Here is a 23,798-nt window from a genome sequence, read left to right on the forward strand (position 1 = left end):
AACAACAATGAAAACATCTTAACAAACATGAGAAAATAACACAAAAACAATGCAAGCAATACAGAATCTAAAACTTAGTCCAATGACAAGACGTCGGACCAAGTTTTATCAAGTCCATTTTCTCCATCTATTGAATTAGTCATATTGTTTCCTCCTCTAATCTATTAATATGGTAGCTTATATTAATAGATTTTCTAATACTGAATCACCTTTGCATGTCTGGGAAAACCCTACTTAGTCAGGAGATATTACATTTTTTATGTGTTGCTAGATTTGGATGCTAATATTTTGCCTAGAATTTTTCTGTTTGTATGTATGACTGAGATCTATCCGTGCAATTCCATTTTTGTGCTACTATTATTTATTTTGATTTTCCAAGCATATTAGCCTCACACAATGCACCGGGGAGAGTTTCCTCTTTTGTCATCCTTGAAAGAATTTGCATGTGATTATAATAATCTGTTGTCTGGATGTTGGGAGAAACTTTCTTGTAAAGTTTCATATGCCTGATGTTTTCATTTTGGAAGGACATTTATCTAATAATTCAATTTTTTCCATTTTTATGGTATTATCCACTTTCACATTTCTTCATGATTTGGTTTTTGTGGTTTGTGTTTCTTTAGTAAGTTATTAAATTTTCACTGAAAATTTAATATTCATTGGCATAAAGTTGTCCATATCTCTTGTTATTTTTTGCACTGTCTGTGGATATATCCTCATTTTAATTCCTAATATTGTTAACTTTAGGCTTTGCTTCTTTTTTCTTGACTGATATTGCCAGAATTTTGTCAATTTTAAGAGTTTGTTTTGTGAAGGACCAGCTTTCAGTTTTGTCAAATCTACCTTGTTTTTTTTTTTTTTTCTATTTCATTATGTTCTTCTCCTATGCTTTGTTTTCTTTGGATTCATTTTTGTCTTTTTTAACTTCTCAATTTTTACTGTTTTTTCTTCTCTTTCTATATTACTCTATGTAAAATTTTTCCTCTAGGTATTATTTTTTCTTAATTCCACAATTGTTTAACATTCATTTTTCTAGTTTCCATTTGTGTTTTGTACTTTGATCCACAAGGTAGTTAAAAATTTCCAACTGTCCAGACTTATACAAGCTACTTTTTTGTAATTGTTTCTTACATTATTTTTCACTGTGGGAAATAAAAATAGATTGTGATGAAAATTCTTTAGTGATTTGTTGTGGCTTATGGCACTGTGTGATTAATTATTTTTTAAATATTCAAATTGTGCAGGAAAATCAACTCGCCCCCAAATGTGGTACACTATTCTATAAATGTTTTTTCAAGCCTTCTGATGACATTGCTGATTTAACTTTTGTTCTGTCTGAGAGAGGTACATTAAAAATTGACTGACATTTCAATTTCCTTGTAGTTTTGCTGATTTAAGGAATATTTTAAAAACTATATTGCTAAGTGTGATGAAGTTTAGAATTAATTTCAAGTTGTGTTGAATTTTTTTTATTACTATGCAGTGACCTTTTCTTTTAATCACATCAAAATAGCTACAGAAGCTCTTTTTTTGGAAGATAGTATTTGCTTTATATATCTCTTATTCTTTAGCTTTTACTGGTTCTGGGTCCTAATGTTTCATATCTCTTATAAAGAGCATTTAGCTGGAATTCTTTTTCTTTCTAGACTTAAGTTTTAATTTCCCCATAGTTATTTTGGAGAAATACTGGTATATTGATTTCTGCCACGGTGCTTATTCTTCTTTTCACATTTTTAGTTTTATTTCTCCTTTCTCATTTCCTATTTATTGTTTTTCTTCTTATTCTCACTTCACATCCTCATACGCTCGGTTAGAGAATAGAACTTCTGAGATGTGTTCACTGACTAGGCACTTATAATATTTGAATATGATCACATAACTTACAAAGCATACAGTTAATCAGGATCGCTTCCTTCTTTCCATATTATACCGAGGTCTTTAAATACCCTTCGGTAGTGTATCCTGGTCCTAACCCCACAAGACCAATTGCTGTCAACACTGTGTTGTATTAATCTATACCAGCATTTCTCAACCTCAGCAGCGCAGACACTGAGCCGGGCGTTCTTTGCTATGTGCCTGCCTGTTCCACACACTGAGGGGCCTCTGTAAAGATGCTGGTAGCGCCACCTTTCCTTGAATTGTCACAGTCACGTTCCCAGGCATTGTCAGATGTCCCCTTGAGGGGACCAGTATCGCTCCTGGGTGGGAACAACTGATTCACATCTACTCACTTACTTAACAATGTATATTTTCACTCTCTCATACCTGAATGCTTTCTGCTTAAAATAAATAATTTAGACCTTTTCTTTAGCGAGGTCTATAAGACAAAAAGTAACACATCTGTTTTATCTTGTTTTTTTTTTTTTTTAATAAATCTGAGAAAAGTCCTTGTTTTTTCCCTTTGTTCTAAAGAGATAATTCATTAACTCTGGGATTCTAGTTTGAGACTTATTTTCTTTCAGCAAATTGGAGGAATCATTCTAATGTTTGCTGACATTGTGTCTGTTGAGACAAACAGCTATCAGTCCAGCTGCTATTCCTCTTCAGATAATATATTTTCTCACCTCATTTGAAGAGAACTTTCTATTGTTTGTATTACTAAGTACTGTTATTATAAGTACTGCTATTATTAAGTACTGCTATTGTATATCTGTCATGGTTTCTGTCTGACTGTCCCCCCAAAACCTCATGCAGTCATGGGACAGGCTTCTAGAGTTTATGATTGATTTATGCTCCATTGTTGAAATTACAGGTATGAGTGCTACATCTCTCCTGGGGTGGATGGTTTGCACTCAATGTAAGGGAGGGAAGGTGGCTGCTTGCCCCTGCTCCTCCCTTTTGCTCTTGTTGCTTTGCTATCTTCCACTGCCATGAACTCTTGTCCTGTGCCATGTGCCACTCTACCTTGGAGCCAGCCAAGTATGGACTGAAACCTCCACAAACTGTGACATAAATAAATCTTTCCTTCCTTAATTCTGGGCATCAGGTATTTTGTCTCAGCAATGAGAGAAAAGTAACCAAGACAATATCTATAATAGACATATGTAAATATATCTATAATAGATGATATATAAAATCTTTCTTGTGACTTGCAAGGTTTTCTGAGTCTGAGAATTAGTATTCTTCAACAATTCTGGAAAACTCTTAACTATTAGCTCTGTTTCTATCTCATTCCTATCTTCCAAAAAATTGGACAAATATTAACACTTCTCACTTTATTTTCTTTTTAAGGTTTCTTTAATATTTTCTCTCTCCTGGATTCTCACTTCTGCATTTCCCCATGTTTGACTTCCAGTTTAATGATTATCTCTAGTATTGTCTAATGTGCTGTTTCATCTTAAATTGAGTTTCTAGTTTTTCTGAGTAACCCAGTAAATGTGTTTATTGTTTCAGGCAATTTGATTTAAGTTTGCTGAATGTATTTTTTTCTTTTAGGTCCCACAGGGCATGTAGCCTTTTGTCACATGACAAAAACTTACCTTTTACATAACTCTCACCTATTTTAAAAATAAACACATATATATCACATCAATGATCACTATAGTCGAATTAATTAACAACCCCTTAAGACCCATGCTTTGTTCAGTACTCCAGAACTTATTCATGTTTATACTCTTTGAGTTTTCCTTTTTTAATTTCAGTTGGTTCCATCTGGTTCTTCTAACATGCTTGAATATTAAAAATTAGTTTCTCATTCTTATTTGTATTTTGTGTCTCTTTTATTTCCTTAAACACATTAAACAAATATATGTGTTACTGTATGATGTTACTGTACCCGACACCTCTGTGGTTCTGATTTTGCTGTCTGTTGTATCTACTTGTTCTTCCCCAAGCACCCCCCTGCCTTGGATGTTTTGTGTTTTGTTTTGTTTTTAAGTGTTTGGACTTGCTTCAGGCCTGGATTAATATTGTTTTCCTGCACAAAGGATTTATGATGATTTCTGCTAGTCATATAGATCTACTACAATATTTGATATTCAGACTATTAACATCTCAGTTTAAGGCTGTGGTTGCTTTGTTTTGTCCACACAAGTAGATAAAATCCTCTGAAAACCAAAAGCAAAAGAAAGTTACTGGTTGTGGATCCTCCTGGATAATTTATTCCTTTCACTCAGTGCCAAGTTTCTCGCTGTCCCTTTCTACACAGTGGTTTTATTCCTAGAAGGTATGGCCCTACCTAGCCTTTCTCTCTGGGATCTATTCCCATGTGGCCATTGTCCAATTATAAAAAGCATGAAAATTTTACTTTATTTTTATTCTACTATCAAGCTATAAGTTTCAAGGATTCCAGTGAAGAACATGAAAATCTTGAGCCTAAGATGAAAGAGTGTATTTTTGCTTGTTTTGTGTTTTTGTATTTAAACATAGTCATAGTAGTAGCCTGATTGCATCATTTTGGACTTGTTCTCCAACTCCAATCCCCATGGGATGATGGGAAGAGGGACAGATGACATTTGTCATGTAATGTGGTGAGCTGTGTTACAAGAGAGGAACCCTGAGTTTAGAGGGTCCTAATCTTTTTATATTGGCCAACTGAGGATGAATTTTCTTTGCTTTCGAGAGAGACATTACCTATAGCAAATTGGACATAAACTTGTCTGATCTTTGCTTGGCCAGGAGACACTATCTGCATTTTCTAAGATGGCTCAGTAAACAAACATTACTAAAAGATAATTTAAGGCAAAGGGCAGGTAGTGCCTTTTTCATAAGACATTTAGAGACACAAAAGACTCATAGGGATTTATCTCCATAAGTCATGAAAGCAGAAGGTTAGGGTTCATCAGATAGACTCAAAATAAAAGTTAGGATAATCTTAGAAGATTAATAACCCTTGCAAATCAATATTTTCCTGCTAATAAAACATTTAGTACATTTTATTCATGATTTTAAAAGCAAAAACATTCTTAGATGTGCTGTTAGTGGAAATTGAAATTGCAAAGTTAATTTTCATGTACTTAAAATAAGCCAACTATTTATTCTAAGCCTGTTTCTCACTATAATTCATTCACTGACCACCAGTATCTGAGCTATAGGCAATTCCTTTGTATGCATTGCTTTTTCTGCTGTTTAATATTACAAAATGTAAACTTTCTATGTTAAAATAGAGCCAATTAACTGTACAAAGGAAGATTCTGCTCTTGTATTCAAAGATGGTTTCCCATATAAGCATTGGTAAACTCTTGCTGCATGTTTTTATTCTTGAACAATAAAACTATGTTAGATTCACCTATTGTTTGAGTTTTTTTTTTTTCAGTTGATTGAGACAACTTTGGAGTTGAAAATATTTGTAAAATTGCTTTTCCTATTTTATTTGTGTTTCAAACTCTCACACCTCTTATTTCCCCTGAGTACTGTGGCCCTCTATATGACCAACATGTAGATGTGAGGAAATAATTAGATACCAAGACTGTGTTTGAAAGTTTAACTCGATTCCATCTTCATGGGTGATTTGTCTCTTTTATTTTGCTATCTAAAATGGTAGTTGTATTTGGTAGTGAGAAATAGAGCAAATACCATAAGAAGACATTTGTATAATAGAACATCTTTCAGACAGAGCTTGCCCAGAATGATTTGTTCTACTTAACCCCTACCATTGTTGATAAGGTAAGGCTTTCTAAGCAGTCACTGAAAGGTGTATACATATCAGTTCAGTGTGGCCCTATGGCTATTAATCTAGTTTCTAGATTCTATGATGTTTACATTTGTGTACTAAAGATAGAGCTAATTTCCACATTTTAAGTGAAACATCAATGCCTAGTAAATGTTTGTTGAACAGTTTGTTTAACTGTTAACTATTTGTTTAATGCCACTCTCCTGAAGAGTAAAGAACTGAGTAAAAGACTTAAACTAAGGTCTTTTTCAAGTTCCATGCTTTTGTATAATTCAAATTTTTTTCTCACATTGTAACCTAGTAGGAACTTTTAAGAAATGTCAATAGGTATTCCTTTAAATAAGGGTGAAATAATTTAGAAAAATGCTGCTTAAATAAAAGTTCAAGTATTTTTCATATATTCCAGATTTTATTACTTGTGTGTTTTCTCACTCTGGGCCTTGTCATTTTACTTCTTTTGCAGTATCTTTGGACGAATAAAAGTTTTAAACTAAATTGTAGGCTAATTTGTTAATTTTTTCACAATTTAAGCTTTTGGTGTTTTAGGACTTTCTGCATTCTTTCATGAACTCTATATTTTCTTTTTCATTTTATGAAAAAGTAAAACAAATTTTGCAACCAAGTAATTTGAGAATATTTATAGTTATTACATCATTACACTATGTATCATTATCATAAAAGTATTCAGTACATGACATAGTAAAAATTCTTTTTTTTTGAGACAGGGTCTTGCTCTGTAGTTCAGGCTGACCTTGAATTCACTGTGTATGCAGGCTGGCCTTAAATTTATGGCAATCATCCTGTCAGAGCATCCTGAGTGCTGGGATTATAAGCACGAGCCACCATGCCCAGCAAAAAATTCTTACAAAAAAGAAACAGATAACACAAATTTTCTTTTCAACAAACTATGATTACAAATGATTTTGTTTTTTACCCTTTGTTTATAATATATCTAATATTCATAGTATAATGAACCTAAATTGATTTGGAGATATGGTGTGAGGTAAGGATCTAATTTTATTTTTTCCCTTATACCCAAATAATTATCCCTGAGACAGTTGATCACTGACTTTAAGGCATCATGTGTATTGTAAGTGAAATTTTCACACATGAATGATTCATTCTTGCCTCTTTATTCCATTCCATTCGGTTACTGTGTCTATTCATACATTATAATTAGTAATTACTGCTTGTAATTGAGAAAAAGGAAAATGATCTAAGTGTTCAATAGGAGACTAGATGAACAAATGTGATATATTCATAGAATACTATAGAACAGCAAAAATAAATGAGCTTGAGCTACATATGTTAAAATCTCATAAATATAGTATTGAGTTCCTTTCTCCAAAAGAATTATAACAAAATAATACCTAGAGTGTTATACTACTTATATGAAAGTTTAAAACATAAAACACAATGTAGCCATTGTTTGGGAATACATAGGAAGATGGTAAAGATATTCATAAATACATACACAATATACACATTTAGAATTTGTTATCTTTGAGAGACAGAAGAAGCCATTGATTGTATTTGTAATATTTATCTGTTAAGCTAGTTGGTGTGAGCATGGATTTATCTTATTTTTCTTTATAGCTTCTTATGTCTGAAAGTTTTCTTAATGCCCTTACGAGTAGTAATAATATGAGATGCCTTTATTGCAGTATGTTTTAGAGCCTTTAATTTGTTAATCAGCCTTGTCTTTAGCCAAAAGGGGAATATTTTGTGAGTGTTTCCCAAATTTAATTAACCATGGAATCATTTTTTTCTCCCAGGAACACCTACTGGCATCCCGAGAATTAGTCTTGTTTTATGGATCCCAGATTCACAATACATACATTAGACCATACTGCTTACAAAGATGAGGCAAAGCCAAGGTCTAGTCTTTTTTAAAAAGTGTGTCATCAAGTTACAAAAGTGCTTTGAACTCAGCGGGATGAACAGGGAGGCGTTGTACATATGGTTTTTACCTTAGCACTTTTCTTCAAGTTTCTGAATATTCCTATGACTATAATATGTTGGGTATATACCCTTCCCACTATACTCTGTAGGGGCAGTTGGAATATTTAAAATAGAGAAACCAACAAAATTTAAATTCTATATGATGAAAATATAGCTATAATACAAGCTTTCTTTTTGTTTACAAAGTACAATGTAAATGGCACATAGTATAGAAAATTATGGGAATAGGGGCCATCAAAAGCATTCATGGGTCATGAGGCAATTGTTACAGATAATTTATTATTATCTTATTAACAGATCGTTTCTGTGAGGGATCATCCTGTAAATAACATTAGTATAGAGATTACATCTTCCTTGTAATGCAAATCATTGGAAGGAGACTTTGTTTTAATTGGTTTTGCTTAATATATAAAAATGAAGCTGATTCTTACCTTTTTCACAATAGGAATGCTTTATTTGGCAGACTTTGTACATATTTTTTTAAAAAAGAATGTATAAATAAAGCAGCTGATTTGACCTGGCAAGCTTCGATTCCAATTCAGCGTGCTTTCCTTATTTATAAAGTGTGGTAAAAATGTTGGACTTCAGAAACTGATATTCCCTGGGTGTGCGAGTTTGGTAACATTTTTTGTTGTTGTTGTTATCGCTGCTCTTTAAAAAACTATAGCAAATTCCTAATAGAAGAATTCCAAAGTGAGAGCTAGTGTAATGCCTGTACTCGTATAAAGAAAGGTACGAATTACCTTAAGATGGTTCTTTTAAAGATTGTGACCCGCATGGTGACTATCGGCCTTGTGCGGACTGGTCTATGCGCTACTACAGTCATGCTTGAGGCTCATAAATCTTGCATTATTTGGAGTAAGTGTGGACACTGCAAAATGAGTTTAGAGGCAAATCTGACTGCGTTTCTGGACTCAGGCGGGGTGGAGAGAATGCTATGATCGTGTGTCAAGAAATTCTAATCATCTGGTCTTATAATGAATGGATTAGTTCCTCCATTCTGCCAATAGAACATGAGAGTATGAAAACCGAAGCACGGGAGGCAACAGCAAAGAAAACAATAAACTGTGCATGTGAGGCTGGCCCGATGCTTGGTGATTAAGACATGAGGGCCCCGCGGGTCAGCTCCCCATAGGTCCAAACAGATGTTTGCACTGTTTCACAGCTGCTAAATATGATATAAATCCAAAGAATTTTTCTTGTTTTTATAAAGGAAAAAAATACCCAGACAGCAAATTTTTGGTCATTCAGATACTCTTACCAAATGACATCTGGTTTCTGTACTGCTTATTTAAGCAATCCTTAAAAAAAATGTTTGCCAAGGGGAGTAACTCTAAACTTTCAATCCTTCACCATACATAACAGTACAGTTTAAATTACAGTGCAGCATGCAGAGTTTATTATAAGCAATGGCCTTCTTTATTTCTTAACTAGCAAGTTGTGCTTTTAAGAAAATGGGTTAGATATTATGTAATTAGTTGAGGGAAACCTATGATGAAGTTACATGTAGAATGTCCTAGGATTCCTATCCTGGTGATGGCAAAGAAAATGAATTAATTGCTTCCATATGTTCAGAGTGATGGGGAGCAAAGCTTCACTGTACAGTTACCTAAAAATAAAATATCAGCAATCCAGCAAGGTAGTGTTATGACTTGCATCAAGGTGAGATAATGTGGAGGCAGTGACAAATTAGAGGTCAAGACAGAATGCTAAGAAAAGACTTGCCTAAGTCTTTAGAGAACTGTGCATTATGCCATCTCTTACATCTATTATATCTTCAAACTTTTTATGCAGAAATCAGCACATTATTGTGTGCAACAGTAATTATATTTACTGTGATTATTCCCTCCAATCTGTCTATTTTCAGGGGCAGGATGCCTCGCATTCTGAATGTTTTCCACCCCAACTATTGTGGGGGATACTGATCTACATTTCTTTTAGCACTTTTATTCAGTGCATCCCCCTAGAGCTTAACACTGAAACAGAAAATGTGATAATTCTATGACAAATTTGGCAATTAGTGGTATTCCTTCTTTTGGGTTTTACGTCATTATTTGGCCTGATACTACAATTCCATCCTGATATTAATAAATGGAATAAACAATTGGACACGTCCAACTTCACTGGTGATTCCTCACTTAAAGGTTTGCTATCTCTGCACTGTATTAAAAAACCTGTCCAATCAAGTTGCCCAGAGTGAAGATAATACACATACTCCATGGGTCTTTCTTTGGCTCTTTTTAAGAGTTGACTTGCTCATTTTGGGGGTACAAACTCACTGACCTTGTATAATACAGGGTCTACAAGACCAAGAGGATTGTAATTTTTCCTACTGGGTTTTACTTTCTTAATGTTGGACATGGGTTAAGTCTTGGTGTCTGTAATAATCTTCAGTTTCGGTACTGAATCTGATTCATTGGTTCATGTGCCATTTCTCTTCTAGTCTCTAGTAGGAATGTTGGCTTTCCTGAGATTCCATGATGAAATTTACTATGTCACCAGCACCCATCACTTCTGTGTTTACTGACTTTGAGGAACCTCTCATGTCAAGCCTTCTCATATATGTACCATCTGTGTATACAAGAGCCGGGAAGGGACTCATAAAGGACTTTCATGAAATCTTGACTGAGGAGTCCTGGACAGCTAAGTCCCACCCCCTGGCCTCCACACCAAGTTCCCCTTATCACTCACGGCTTCCTATTGATGTTAGTAAGACTAAGCACGCAAAGGAAATATGAAGCTCCTCATTCCCTGAGAACCAGGATATTTAGGTTGTGCAAATCCCTGAACCCTAAAATGGATTTAATCAGCCCAATTCACATCATAAATATCATGTTGCAAAGACACACATGTGCTGGAGCAGATAGGGAGATTGTGTTTTAACTTTTAAATTTGCAAAATTATGCCCTGTGGGCCATCTATTTTTCTTGGACACTCCAGGGACTTCATGCGAAGAGGAATTCTTGAAGGGTTCATGTTGAGTAAATTCATGTTCTTTATTGAGAAGGGAGACGTTTCCTCTCCATTATCAAAGATATCATATTTCACCTCCTAGAACCCTACCAGAACCTCCGAGCTGTTTTTCCTGCCTTCATTTCCCCTCGACTATTCCAAGGCACAATCTTCTGCAAGGTATGTTGCTGTTTTTTCTCTTTTCCCTTTCCCATCTCTCCTATGCTTCTAAACATGCTTTCTTTCCCCCTCCCTCCTTTTATTCATTCCTTCTTTCTTCTCTCTCTCTTCTCTTGTGAACAACTGATCAACATGTACTGGTTTTCTACTAAATCTCATCAAAATACAGGAGGATAACTTGAGGCTTGAATTTTTTTAATTAAACTTTTTATTTTGAAATAACTGTAGATTCATACACAGTTGTAAGAAATAACACAGAGGAAATCTCATGCATACTTTACCAGTTCCTTCCATGGTAACATCTTACAAAATTTTCACACAATATCACAACCAGGATCTTGGCATCCATTCAGTGGAGATATAAAACATTTCCATCACCACAAGAAGCTCTCATTTTCTCTTTCATAAGCTAAACCCGTAACCTCCTCATCCCAACTCCCTCCTCAGTAATTGGCAACTACTCGTCATTTCTATAATTTTATCCTTTCAAGAGTGTTATATAAACACAGTCATATGGTGTGTAATTTTGGGAGAGTTGGCTTTTTTCACTCAGCATAATTCTGTCCAAGTTTTTTCAAGTACGTACTCGTAGTTTGTTCTTTTTCATTGCTGGCTATGGCACAGATGTCCTAGTCACCTGTTGATGAGCATCCGTTGTAGGCTGTTGTGAATGAAGCCATTATGAATATTTGCGTACAGGTTTTTGTGTCAATGGAAGTTGCTCATTTCTCTAGCACACTCAGTTACCAGGTTATACAGGTGCGCGTTTAGCTTCCTAAGAAACTGCTAACCTGTTATCTAGAGCGGCTGTACCATTGGTCCTTGTCACGATGACCTATGGATGATGTGGCATCATCATTTTTATTAGAGCCACTCTGATAGGTGTGTGGTGATAGATCACTGTGGTTCTAACCTACATATCCCTAATGGCTAATGAAGTTGAACATCTTTTTATGTGCTTATTTGACATCCATATATTCTCTCTGATGAAATGTCTTACAATATCTTTCACCCAGTTTGTCATTGGATATTTACATACTTGTGCTTTTGATATGTATTTCATTTGATTGTGAAGAAAGATTAAAAAAACCCACAAAGCAACTTACATATTTTATTAGTGCCTGTTAGTTATCCCAAAAATTGGGTTTTGTTTTGGCCCATTCACACCTGTGCATAACATACTTTGATTATTTTTACCTTTTTATTCCCCTTTTCCCCCTTTTCTCTCCCTCTCCCATCTGCTTCCTCTTTTCTAATAGTCTCCCTCCTGCATTACTTTCATCTCTTTCTTTTTCTCCTCTAATTTTTTAGAGCATTTGGCTGTCTGAATCTGCATGATTTTATTTAACGTAATGGCCTCCATTTCCATCCATTTTCCTGTAAATAATATTTCATTCTTTATGGCTGAATAATAGTCCACTGTGTATATGTGCCATATTTTTATTTGTCAGTTCAGACATTGATGAGCCCCTAAACTGTTTCCACAGTTCAGCTATTGCAAATTGCACCACAATAAATTGTATACAGGTACATAAGTATCCTATAATATGCTGACTTTAATTCTTTTAGGAATATACTGAGGTGTTGAACAGCTGGGTCAAATGGTAGCTCTAGTTTTAGGTCTTTGAGGAACCTCCACACTGATTTCCATAGTAGGTGTACTACTTTACATTCCCACCACCAGTGTAGGAGGATTCCTATTTTCTCATATTCTTGTCAACATTTATTGTTTTTTTTTTTTTTTTTTGTATTCTTGATAATAGTCATTCTAACGGGGGTGAGATATAATCTTAATGTAGTTTTGATTTGTATACATCTGGTGGTAAAAATGTTGAACATCTTTTCAAGTAATTTTTGGAAAGAGTACACAGCTTTTAAAGCTGGAGTCTGGATTTAAATGTCAGTCTGCATAACTCCACATGGTTTTCAACCTCTGTCCTCTGCTCACTACGTGTTAACAGTTTTCCTTCTTGCCTGATCAAGCGTACATTCTTTCCTCCACAGATTGACTAGCTTCCATGGCTTCTATTGCTACTGCTGGGGTAGGAGATTCTACATTAACAACCACAGGGCTGCATTCTAAATTTGTTCTACATGTGGTAGACAGGTACTGTGTTCCAAGTCAGACTGTGACTTCCACCTGTGCAAAACCTCTCCCTCTTCCCGACCATATTTCTGATAGCAGAGCCACTGTCCTTTCTGTCATCACTCCAAAGTCTTTGTTTCCTCCCCTGATTTCCTTAACTAGTACTATCCCTTCTTCTACTGAGCTGTTAGGTGTCAAATCTAACATAGATCTGCGTTCCTTTCCACAGCCCTCACTCCCTCTGTATTTTATCTATCTCGTCTTAGACACTGTTGTCAGGTTTTTCCTGAAGCTTACAGTTGATCTTATGCTACTCCTATCCTAAAGACTTCAGTAGCTCCTTTCTGTGCAGTGACTGATGTACAAACTCCTCAGCTGGTCAGTCTTCAAGGCTCATCTTAAAAATGATACTTGTCTCTCTTTTAGTCCAATCTCTACCTACATTCAAACTAAGTTATTGGATTTCCCAGTATGTTCTGCAGTTTCTGCTCAAAACCACTTCACACTGCTGTATTTATTCACTTTTCAACAATAAAGCTGATATATCCTTCAAAGCCCATCTCAAAGGTGACCTCTTCTAACAAACCTTCTGATTTTTCTAATGGAAGTCATCTTTCATTCTTTCAAAGACAAATTATCGGGGGCTGGGGATATAGCTCAGCGGCACAGTGCCTGCCTGGCAAGCACAAGGTCGTGAGTTCGATTCCCGGTACCAGAAAAAAACAAAAACAACAACAAAAAAAAAGACAAATTGTCTATCATGACACTTACCTTGCCTTTTAATTGTGTGACGATTTTGAAGGCAAAATTAATGCTATTCATTTTAATCTTCTTGGCAGTGCAAGGTGGAGGGTTGGGCTCATAGCAGGTCTTCAGTGGTTGCAGATTTGAGTTTTATAAATGAATCTCCAAGGATCAGGGCTTCCAGAAGTTTAGTTCTAAACTATTTTTTACTTATCAAGTATGCCTTTACTGATTCATCTTCTATAGTTTGATTGATCTTGATGAGACATATCACTGATTTTGACAAGATGACAATAATCTGGGTGACTCTTAAAGATGTAGAGAATTAACTTGCAAGGCTAATTTCCTGAGTTTATGCTTGTTGTACATGAAATTCGATAGGGATGTTCTTCATATGGGGTAAAACATAAGCGATAGTCTTTGAAATGTGTTGGAGTATGTCTATTGTGGACATGCTACACCTTGTTAGAAGAGGGAATATTTCTGGAGGAAGATCCAATTTAAAAACCAATGATTCTAGTAGTTCATGAATAGTGAAATGTATTACAATGTGTTAAGCAGTACCTCCATCAGTTTTTGGCTGTTATGTGCTCCTTCAGATTTGCAAGCTTTTAATCTGAACACAGAGTGTAAGGTTGGCTTTTGAAGTTCTTATCTTTTGTAGGTTCTGGGTAGAAAAACTAGCCATTTTTCTGGGGCCCATGGGCTTTGGGTTTTGGTATGTAATTTGGAATTTGCAGAACCATTTTTCTTGGAGAATACAAGAACGTAGATTTACAGCGTGTATAGTTTAGCAATTATACTCAATAAATGAAAATGACATCATGTCACTTGGACTTAAGAGGCTAAAATTGCAGAAAGATGCCAGGGAAGAATGTTCATGGGGAAATTAGGGCCACTAGTCATTCGCTGTTGTGCCTGGGGACTAGATGACAGTACTGTGAGTATAAATAATGCCCAGCCATGGAAACAAGCGATACTTTTTTGGGCCCTGCATATATTAAACACCAATATTCCAGCAATAAATTCTGCAGTGCAGATTTAGCTTTCACTCATTTTCTCCCACTTTCTATTTTCTTCTCTTCCAATATAGCCTCCATTCTCTTTATTAAGATTTACTACTGCTAATTCCACATTAGAAGAGAAGGTTGTAAAGTACCCCGTTAAGAGAACAGGTTTTGAGTCAGGCAGACTGGTCTTAAGCCTGGCTCTGCCGTTTTCCAGCTGTACCCTTTGAACAAATAACAAGGCGAGGTCCCAGTTCTCTCATATGTAAAATGGGGATAATAATCACATTCATCACGTAGGATTGCACGATTACATGAAATAGTGTATAGAACTTAATTTAGCACGGTGCAAGTACTCAGTAAACAACAGCTTTTGTTACAAATAACAATCATTCTTATTGTTAGCTATGTGTCTTTACTTTGTTAATTATAAGCTATTGAGAATTACAAGTTATTGCTTTGGTCTTGCAACCGAAGGATCTACCAACCAGATGTAATGGGAATATTCCTGAAACCAGACAGAATGAAAGCACCTGCCAAAATTCATTCAAATTTAGTACATATAGAGGGTGGTAGAAGCCATACACAAATCTTTATAGAATACTTTATTGATATTTTGAGTGACTAGCTATCTCATTCATTTAACCAACATTACCTGCGCCTCTACCCTATACCAGGAATGTGCTGACACTGGGACCTGTGCCCTTATATCCTTCACAGTCCATTTTGCAAATAAAATATGAATACTCCACAGCTGTTTTCCTCAGGTAACTATGAGTAGTTATACGGTGCGGCTTGGATTTGGAGATCAAATTTAGAGTCCCCCACTGGGCTTGTATCTTTGCAGGTGAAAGAGCCTCAGTCAACAAAAATTAAAACCAGCGAGTATGGTGGCCACTGTGGAGAAGTCTGGCCCCTCTCCAGAAAGAGGCCTGGATGTTCCCTCTGCTGACCTCCTCAGAAATATGCGGCCTCCCGCTGGACAGCCCATGCTTGCATCCTCTGGGGACACAAGGCGTGGCCAAGGTGGGATGGGTGAGTGTGATTGCTGCATATGCTGGCTCCTCCTGCAAAGAAGACGGGATGGGGAAGCTTGTTTGTGGATGATCAGCCAGCTGCAGCTTCCCTGCAATAAAGCGTTAGAATTAATCACCTTCATCTGTTTTCACTTTGCTAAGCTGCTACACCAGGTACCACAAAATAAATACATTAATGAAATGTCCCACTCTAACTCTAGAGGAAGGCATTGGAAAACGGAAAAATGTCCATCTGCAGCCGCAGGGAGGGGAGGGGAGCTGGGAATAATTAGAATCTTGAAACTTCTGCAGTTGGAATAACAATAAAAAGAACAGAGATGACAATAAAATAGTTTGTTCTTGGCAGTGCTTAATTGGCCTCTTTATTTTTCTGCCTCTGAAGCTGTCTTTAGTGACACCTACTGATAAGAGCCAATCGGAACCATGGCCGAATTCCTTTGGGCTGGACCTGCCAACAAACTGCTCAGCCCTCCAGATGTTGCTGCTTTGTGAGAAATGAGAACTCAATAAACCAGGCTCACCCTTCCTCCTGGGGTGAGCGCAAAGACAGTCAGATATGGAAAATCACTGCTCCGCACCATGAACAATGCACGCAAACGAGGGGATGGGCCCGACCGTATTTGTCTTGGTGGAACAGACAGCCATGAAGCCTGATGCAAGAATTTTAGCTGGCAACCGTTCAAAATGTGACTATACATTGCAATTGCTCAACAAAAGGGGGCCCTTAGCCGGGAGAAAGCCCAAAAATAGGCTTAAAGAACTAGCTAGAGGAGCTTGTAAAAAGGGTTAAATATGTATCACACATGACTTTATGATGCTGAACGTTTCTCCACCTTCTGTGTTTTTCACATTTCATTCTTTGGTGTTATGTAATAAATCAGAAAGATGCAGCAGTAAATAGCCTCATGGCACATCCGAAGCTTCAGTGAATAATATCCAGTGAGCACTCGCCGTTCTGGAACAAAATGAACTAAAGTGAATTAGTTCCTGTCCTCCAGACCAGAGTGTCCCAATCTTTCTTAGTACAGGACACACTTGTGACCTTGCTGTGAGAAATAAATGTGTCGCCGTCTCTTCTCCCTGGGCCTGTCGCACACCTAGCTGTCTGCGAGCCTTCTGCCTCCATTTTCACCTCGTGCACGCAAACGCACCGGGAGAGCCCGGATGTAAGACCACCTCAATAGATGATGTGAGAGTATTTCTCTCCTGGTGTAACACCCAAGCAGGCCTTTTGGCTAGCTTAAATATGGTAAGGGCGATGGACAGTGGTATTAATGAGTTAAATATTTACTTATGGAGTTTAATTAGTTTCATCTCACATACATGTGTAAAAATCACATCTTACATATAATGACATATTATTTTGGACATAATATTTTGGGCTCATTCCTGACAAGAACATTTTATTTGAATTTTTCACCTGCATCTTAGAAACAGCCAAGCAGCAACAGACTCTATACTTATGTGAGCTTTTTTTTTTTTTTCAAATTGCCCAATATTGTTTTCTAGAAATGGTTGCCTGTGCTTCTATTTCATGTTTTGTATCTCAGTGTGTAATACTGTTACGGGGGAATTTTATCCCAGCCACACCTACCATTTGCATAGTATTGGACTGCAATTTTTCATAAAAATAACAATCACCCTATGATCTCCCCAATATTACTATATAAGGAAATATTGGAGTCTTGTTAAAATGATATACAGTATGTAGAGTTGTCAAATAACTCAGAATAATGGTTAAATCTGTGGCAATTCTTTTTAAAAAACTGCTCACAGAGGATGATTAATGTGTACAAGTTGGATTAATGACTTTTATTTTATTATGCAATAGGATAACTATGTTTGACAACAATTAACTGAATATTTACACAAAGAAATAATAAATGTTTGAGGATAGATAGGCTAATTTCCCCATCTGATCATTCCACATTGTATACATGAATTGAAATGTCACACTGTACCCCAAAAATATATACAATTACTATATGTCATTTGAAAATAATTTTTAAAAACTGTTCATATGAGATGACTTCCAGAAGCTTCTAAACCAGCATTCAGAAAAGCTGTTTTGGCTCAATGAATCCCCAACCAATAGTATTTGTTATTCATAGTAAACTAACTATGAAAGTATCCCCATGATATGAGGCACTTTGCAAAGGTTCAAATATAATATTGCTCATTTTTAAGATACAGTATTTGGGGAAACTGTCTCCTATTCAGGGAGACAGTGTATTCTGTGGCATCTTCTCCTTCTGCCACGTCTATCCTCCATTATCTACACATCCTAAGTCCCTGCTGAGTGGCTGGCAGAAAGGAACATTTCTCTCTGAGGATGACTTCATGCCTCACAGAGTTGGGATGTGCTAGTTAAGAAACAGGACTTAAGATTCTTGCTGCCTAAGATGGACTATAGTTTTCCTGGATAATTTTGTCACAGGACAGACATGGAGAGAGTGCAATGCACAAGCGATAATGTGTTGGTCAGGTGCTAAGTCTGCTAATTTACACGGTCAGTGTTTAGGTGAATTTCTGAGTGAAGAGTGTCTGATTTCAGGTGGGAGACTATATAAGTAGGTCATTGGGGTTGGGAAAAGTATTATCTCCTTTTTGTTTTAAGTCTGGAGGACTCTGCAGAGGAAGAGAAATTTTTAGGCGTTTAATAAAGAGAGTCAGGTTGGAGGGATCATTGTAGAGCACGTCTCATAGGAGCCACTGTATATAAGAGACAGGAAAAGTTCAAAGGGATCAATAAGGAGGTTGGCTAAAATGCAGCAGAGGCTGTGAAGAAAGACAGTTGATACATCAGAGATGGTGTTAGGCAGCACTTAATAGAAAGAGCAATGGGAAAATGTGTTGGATCAGAAAAGCAGGGAAAATAAGTTTATAATGATAGGTAAGAGGGATGGTTATTTAAATAGAAAATGGCATTGACTGAAAGGGAGTGCAGAGGGAGTCCATTGGAAAGTAGAGAACAATTTGGATGCAAATGGTGAGCTAAGGCATCAAGGATTAAGACTAAAGTTTGACTTGGGAGAGATGTTAGCACTTATAAAAATTACATCGAAGCTTTCACAAATGGGTGACTGGGTTCATTTCAATTAATTTATTGAATTAAATTGGATCTATTGATAAGTGCTTTGGAGATTAAATGCTGAAGATTAGATAAAATCAGGCACGGGCTGTTAATCATTTTATTATTCATAAAATACTGAGGTTTAACATATTTATTTGGTATGTCCTTTTTGTATTTCAAACTCTATACTATAAATAAAAAGCTCTAATATCATTTTGGAGTCTACTATTTATATTCCTGATCACTATGTGTAGGTAACTTTCTTCTCCTTACACTTGGATTTTCCATATCTCTGTGTGTTAGAGGGATCGTACTAAGTAAGTCTTGGGGATTCAGCTCACCTTACTTTCCCACTCATACAAAGCTAGTTCCATATCTGGTTTGTGTTATATCACCTATGTTGAGTGCTTACTGTATGTCAAAGAATTTGCCCACATTAGGTATCACAGACTCCTCACTGCTACTGCAGAAGGTAAAGTCTGATACCAGACAGAAGGAAACCCAGGCACAGAGAGGTTGGGCAGCTTGTCCAAGGTTACACCAAAATTTCCTGCACTGGTGGGTGGAACCAGGAAAGCAGTATTTCACAGTGGATTTTCTCCAATTTTCCCCTAACTTGTTTTAGTAATTTATATGTTGATAAAAGCTGAAATTTTGAAATAAGGGCTCACTCGGTGAAATAATAATTAACCTTTTGTAGTTAAGGAAAAATCCTAAAAAGTAGAAACATTTACTTCTAATTACACATATTTTGGTACTGTTATTTTATGCAACAGGTTCTATTTTTAGAGTTGGTTTGATGAGAGGAAAAAACCCAGATCTGGCCTAAGACTGAACTGGTTTCTAATCCTGCCACATCCCTGACCAGGTTTGTAACACTACAGAAGTCATTCAGCCTCCAAACTTCTACTTATAAAATCTGGATAATAACATTCACCTTAAAAGACTGCGAATTAAAGTAAAGAGATCAGTTGAAAGACAAACAAGAACATAATGCCAGAGATTAAAAGATGTGCTAAGTATAGACAAGCAACACGATGTAATGAATTATGGGTTCTAAACCTGGATGATGAGAAAGATGTTTGTGTCTGTAGCAGAAATAGAGAAATCAAGTGGAACTGATAACATATTGAGAAACTATGTAGGTGGAACTGGCTACCAAGTTTTGAAAAGATGTTAGAACTTCGTAAGTGTAGAGATAATGTAGGCCTATTGAATGGATGATATTTCTTTTCTTTTTTTTTTTTCTTGTACTGGGAATCAAACTCACGACCTTGCACTTGCCAGGCAGGCACTGTACCACTGAGCTAAATCCCCAGCCCCTCTGAATGCCTGAGCATCATCAAATCCCAGGCAGCCAACTCACTAGGGAGCCTTCTTGAACAGGGGGCTCAGTGGCTGTCCTCAAAAGTGTATGTTTTTGCATCTTAGAGCCTGTAATGCATGGGGTCTTGCTGATTCCTGAGATGTCTTCAAGTCATTTACCTATTGAACTAATGCAGTTTTTTTGCAGTGCCAGTCTTCCCAGCAATCACATTCTCCTCTACCCAAACTTTACACACACTTTCTTTCTGGTCAACCTTCACATCAATATCCATGCAAGTTAGGCTGCTTTGAAATTTCCTCCAGCAGATCAGTTGGTCTGCCACTTTACAAATTCAGTGTTAAACAATGCCTTAGGACACGGCCAAAATGTAGACAAATTCTTTGCCAAAATGGCGCACAGGTAGCCTCTAGTCCAGTGAGTTGTAGCAGAGCAGCAGCAAGTTCATTTGAGGACAGTGGGTAAAACAAGAAAAAAATAAGGATGAGACAGAGGAAGCAACTTAAAAAGATGGATGCCCAATAATTTAGGAGTTCCACAAGGTATGGTGCTGAAGGTTCGTGGAGGGTGGGAACTGGAGCAACAGGCAAAAGAATGTATCAGACTAACCTTCATAGTGGGTGAAGGAGGAGGACTTGGCAGTGAAAGATCACCCAGGGAGAAGGGTGTAGGCGCAGGCGTGATGGAAGCAGAGCTCACCAACAAGCAGAGCATGCCTCTGGGAAAGGGAGGCAGTGTGACTTGTCCTCATATTTCTGTTGGAAGTTTAAAATCAATTTTCTCCTGTAAACTTATCTCTCCAGGTACTAAATCTTTCTATAAACAGCATTCTTCATCCAAGGCACAGAAAATGGGAAAAGGAGTAATAGTTGTATATACTACTACAAAATTTTGCTCAGTAGCTAACTGGGTACATGATTGACAGTCACTCTCAAATAACTTTTTCTGGAAGCTAGGGTAAGAAGTTGTTTCAAGATTTATCTACTAGATGCTCTCCCTGGGGCTAAAATTTTAGAAAAAAATAGAAAAATATAATTATCAAAGTTCTGGTAAGACTTGGAGACAGGCTAAATATAAAGAATAAAAATACAGAGACATACATGATAATTTCAAGGTTATGAGTTTAGAGAATGGAAACTTGAAGGGTATCAATGAATGTAATAGGAAAAGTAAAAGAACGTGGTGTCTGAGAAGTAGGAAGATTTTTCTAAAGATGATTAGGAATTTTTGAGGCCATCTCCTTTGACAACAAAACTAGATGTTTCAGCAGTCTAATTTGTTCAACAGTATAATTTGAATGACACGTTCACATTCTTTGCCTCATATCTGCATGCTCTCTGTGCTCTCATTTTATATTTTCTGGTCAGGTTACATTTTATAGTGAATATTTCCTAAGCATTTGTATTTATGGGATGGATGATTTACATATTATCTTAAAATATACAGATATTTGTGTCTTCATGTCTAATCTGTAGAAAAATAGTTTCTTACAAGATTGGAGAGAAACTTGGGCTATTGCTTCACACCAGAGTGATAGCTCAAACATTCTTGACAGGATTTAAATTTGAAGCATGTGCAAGAATAGTAATATTTAATTTATAGTACCATTGTGAGAATTAAATGAAATAATACACAGAGTGCTAAGCACAGGGCCTGGTATATAGTGATCAATAAGTGGATGAGGAAAATGGAGATGATGATTGTGATGATAGTAAGTTTGCAAGGATTTGAAGAATAGACATTGGTGTATGTTCTTTGTGCAAAAGAAAAAGATGGAAAAATTGCTGTCAGGGAGAACCGAGGCAGATCTTCCCTTTGGAAAAAGAAAAGTCTCATGACTTCAGTAGAGGAAGTCAGTATTCCTGGAGAGAAGAGGAAAACGCAGGATATTGGGATGGTGGTAGCAGCAGCTTGGGGAGATACAGCCTCTGAGGGAAATTCGAGTGACAAGGGTATATGCTCACTGAGGACAAAAGGACCCTAAGGACCCTGTATACTACCTTTAGTGAGTGATACTAGGCTAGTACCTTAAAATTCTGCCCTTGGTCTAGATTCAGTGATTTGAAACCAACTTAATGTGTTGAGATACTTTAAAAATATCATAATTACAAATATAGAACTAGTTGAAAAGTCATCCAAATTAAAAAAATAAACTTGTAAAGGAAGGTATGTATTTTGGGGTCCAATATGAGGAATTCATGGTTTTAACATTCAAAACTATTTAGTCCTAGTACAGTTAGGAGTGCCTTGGCTTTATTCCATTTGCATATATTTGCTGGTATTGGAAATCTCTATACTCCACAACCATCCAAGCTCCCATGTGTGGCTTAACTCTTCAGAACCCGAGGCAAATGGAAACCGACTCTGCACTCTTGCAGCCTGGAAAAAGTTTCCATTGGCTGCGTTGATTTCCCAAACATCCAAAGCTTCCTGAGAGTCAAACCCGGGGGATGGGTTCCTTCAAGGTCAGTCATTACATTTCATTCCAAACATTTTCTTGTTCTTGAAAAGGACCAGGCAAAGGGAGGGGCCTCTGATCTGCAGCGTCTTTTCCTTTGGCCCAGGCACCCATCTCCCCACCAGTTTGACTCCTGCTGTGTAACCCTAAAGACAAGGATGATGGATCTCTTTTGGGAACACAATGCAGTTTGCTTGGAAAAACATCCACTTTAGACAAAAAAACAGCCCGAGTGGGGCCTTGGCTGGTCTCCTGGTGTTACGCTCAGGCGCACGTCTCCAGCGCTTGGCAGCAAAAGTTCTCTGGTTGCACAAAACAGCAGACCACCCTCTGGGAATATCCATCCCCTGTCCTTGGTGTTCAGAAACATAACTTGGAAGTTGCTGGGCCAAAAACTAGATTCAAGTTTGACTCCTGAAACCTCTGTTTCTCTGTATTGCAGTGGACACCTTTCTTTGTTTTCTTTAACCTACTAATCTCCAGGGGTGAGAATTCTGAGGGAGACATGGAACCAAGGCTAGGGCAACACAGTTCTATTATGTTGAAAGATCTGTCCATTCAGCCACGTGGCCTTTGCTGAGCTCACATTGGAAATCGTCTATACTCTGAACCACTGCTCCCCTTCACTTCTGTTGCTGATATAGTTATCAGATTCCTTCTAGAACTTTCTTTCCTCATATGTGTGCCTTCCTGTCCCTTCTAGCCTGTAACTTTCGCATGGGCATATGTACACTATGCCTTATTTAACTTTATTTTTCCCACAAGTGTTGTGCGTGTGTGTGGCCGATGTATTCCCATATAACCTCTGATTTGGGGAAGTTTATTTTATTCAAATATTTACTGAACACTTACTACTGAAGATAAGCTAATACTTTTGATCATTGTTCTGTGTACTCTATGCTTCATTGTATCACACAGGGATAGCTATTATTTTATCCTCTTTTTATAGATGAAGAAAGCCAGGCATAGGGAGTATATGCAACGTTCCAAAGGTCCTACAGCTTGGAAGTGCTGAACCGCTATTCCAAACCACTCAAGACCAGAGCTGTGCTCTTAACTCGTAGGCCACACTGCAACTGGGTGTTGCCTCCTGAAATAGGATTAGGAAAGCAAAGATGAAAAACAGATGGCCCTTGCATGGAGCACTTCACATTCTGCTGGAAAAGACAGACTTGCTTGTCAAAACTACAGGACTTGGGCTAGTGATGGGACTGTACAGACAGGGCAGCGACACTGAGAAAGGTGCCCTCAGGTCACATGATCCTCAGGAGGCATCGAAGGTGGATATAGATTTCCTTTATTGGTTAGCACTTGTTTCAATGTCAAAAATAGCTCTTAGTAAGAAGGATAAGTAGGTTTCATAG

General features: G+C 37.0%; 1 long non-coding RNA gene across 1 annotated transcript in view; it reads left to right on the forward strand.

The window, feature by feature from the left end:
• LOC102005902 overlaps window positions 1-16,488 on the forward strand; it is an 18,478-nt gene extending 1,990 nt beyond the window's left edge. The window contains exons 2-3 of the long non-coding RNA XR_259761.2: window positions 15,390-15,577; window positions 15,962-16,488. This is a non-coding gene — a long non-coding RNA (uncharacterized LOC102005902). The remainder of the gene's footprint in view (window positions 1-15,389; window positions 15,578-15,961) is intronic.
• The last annotated feature ends 7,310 nt before the right edge of the window (window positions 16,489-23,798 follow it).

The sequence above is a fragment of the Chinchilla lanigera genome, unplaced genomic scaffold, assembly GCF_000276665.1.
Source record: "Chinchilla lanigera isolate Chin_1 unplaced genomic scaffold, ChiLan1.0 scaffold00008, whole genome shotgun sequence".
In the NCBI taxonomy this organism is placed as follows: domain Eukaryota; kingdom Metazoa; phylum Chordata; class Mammalia; order Rodentia; family Chinchillidae; genus Chinchilla; species Chinchilla lanigera.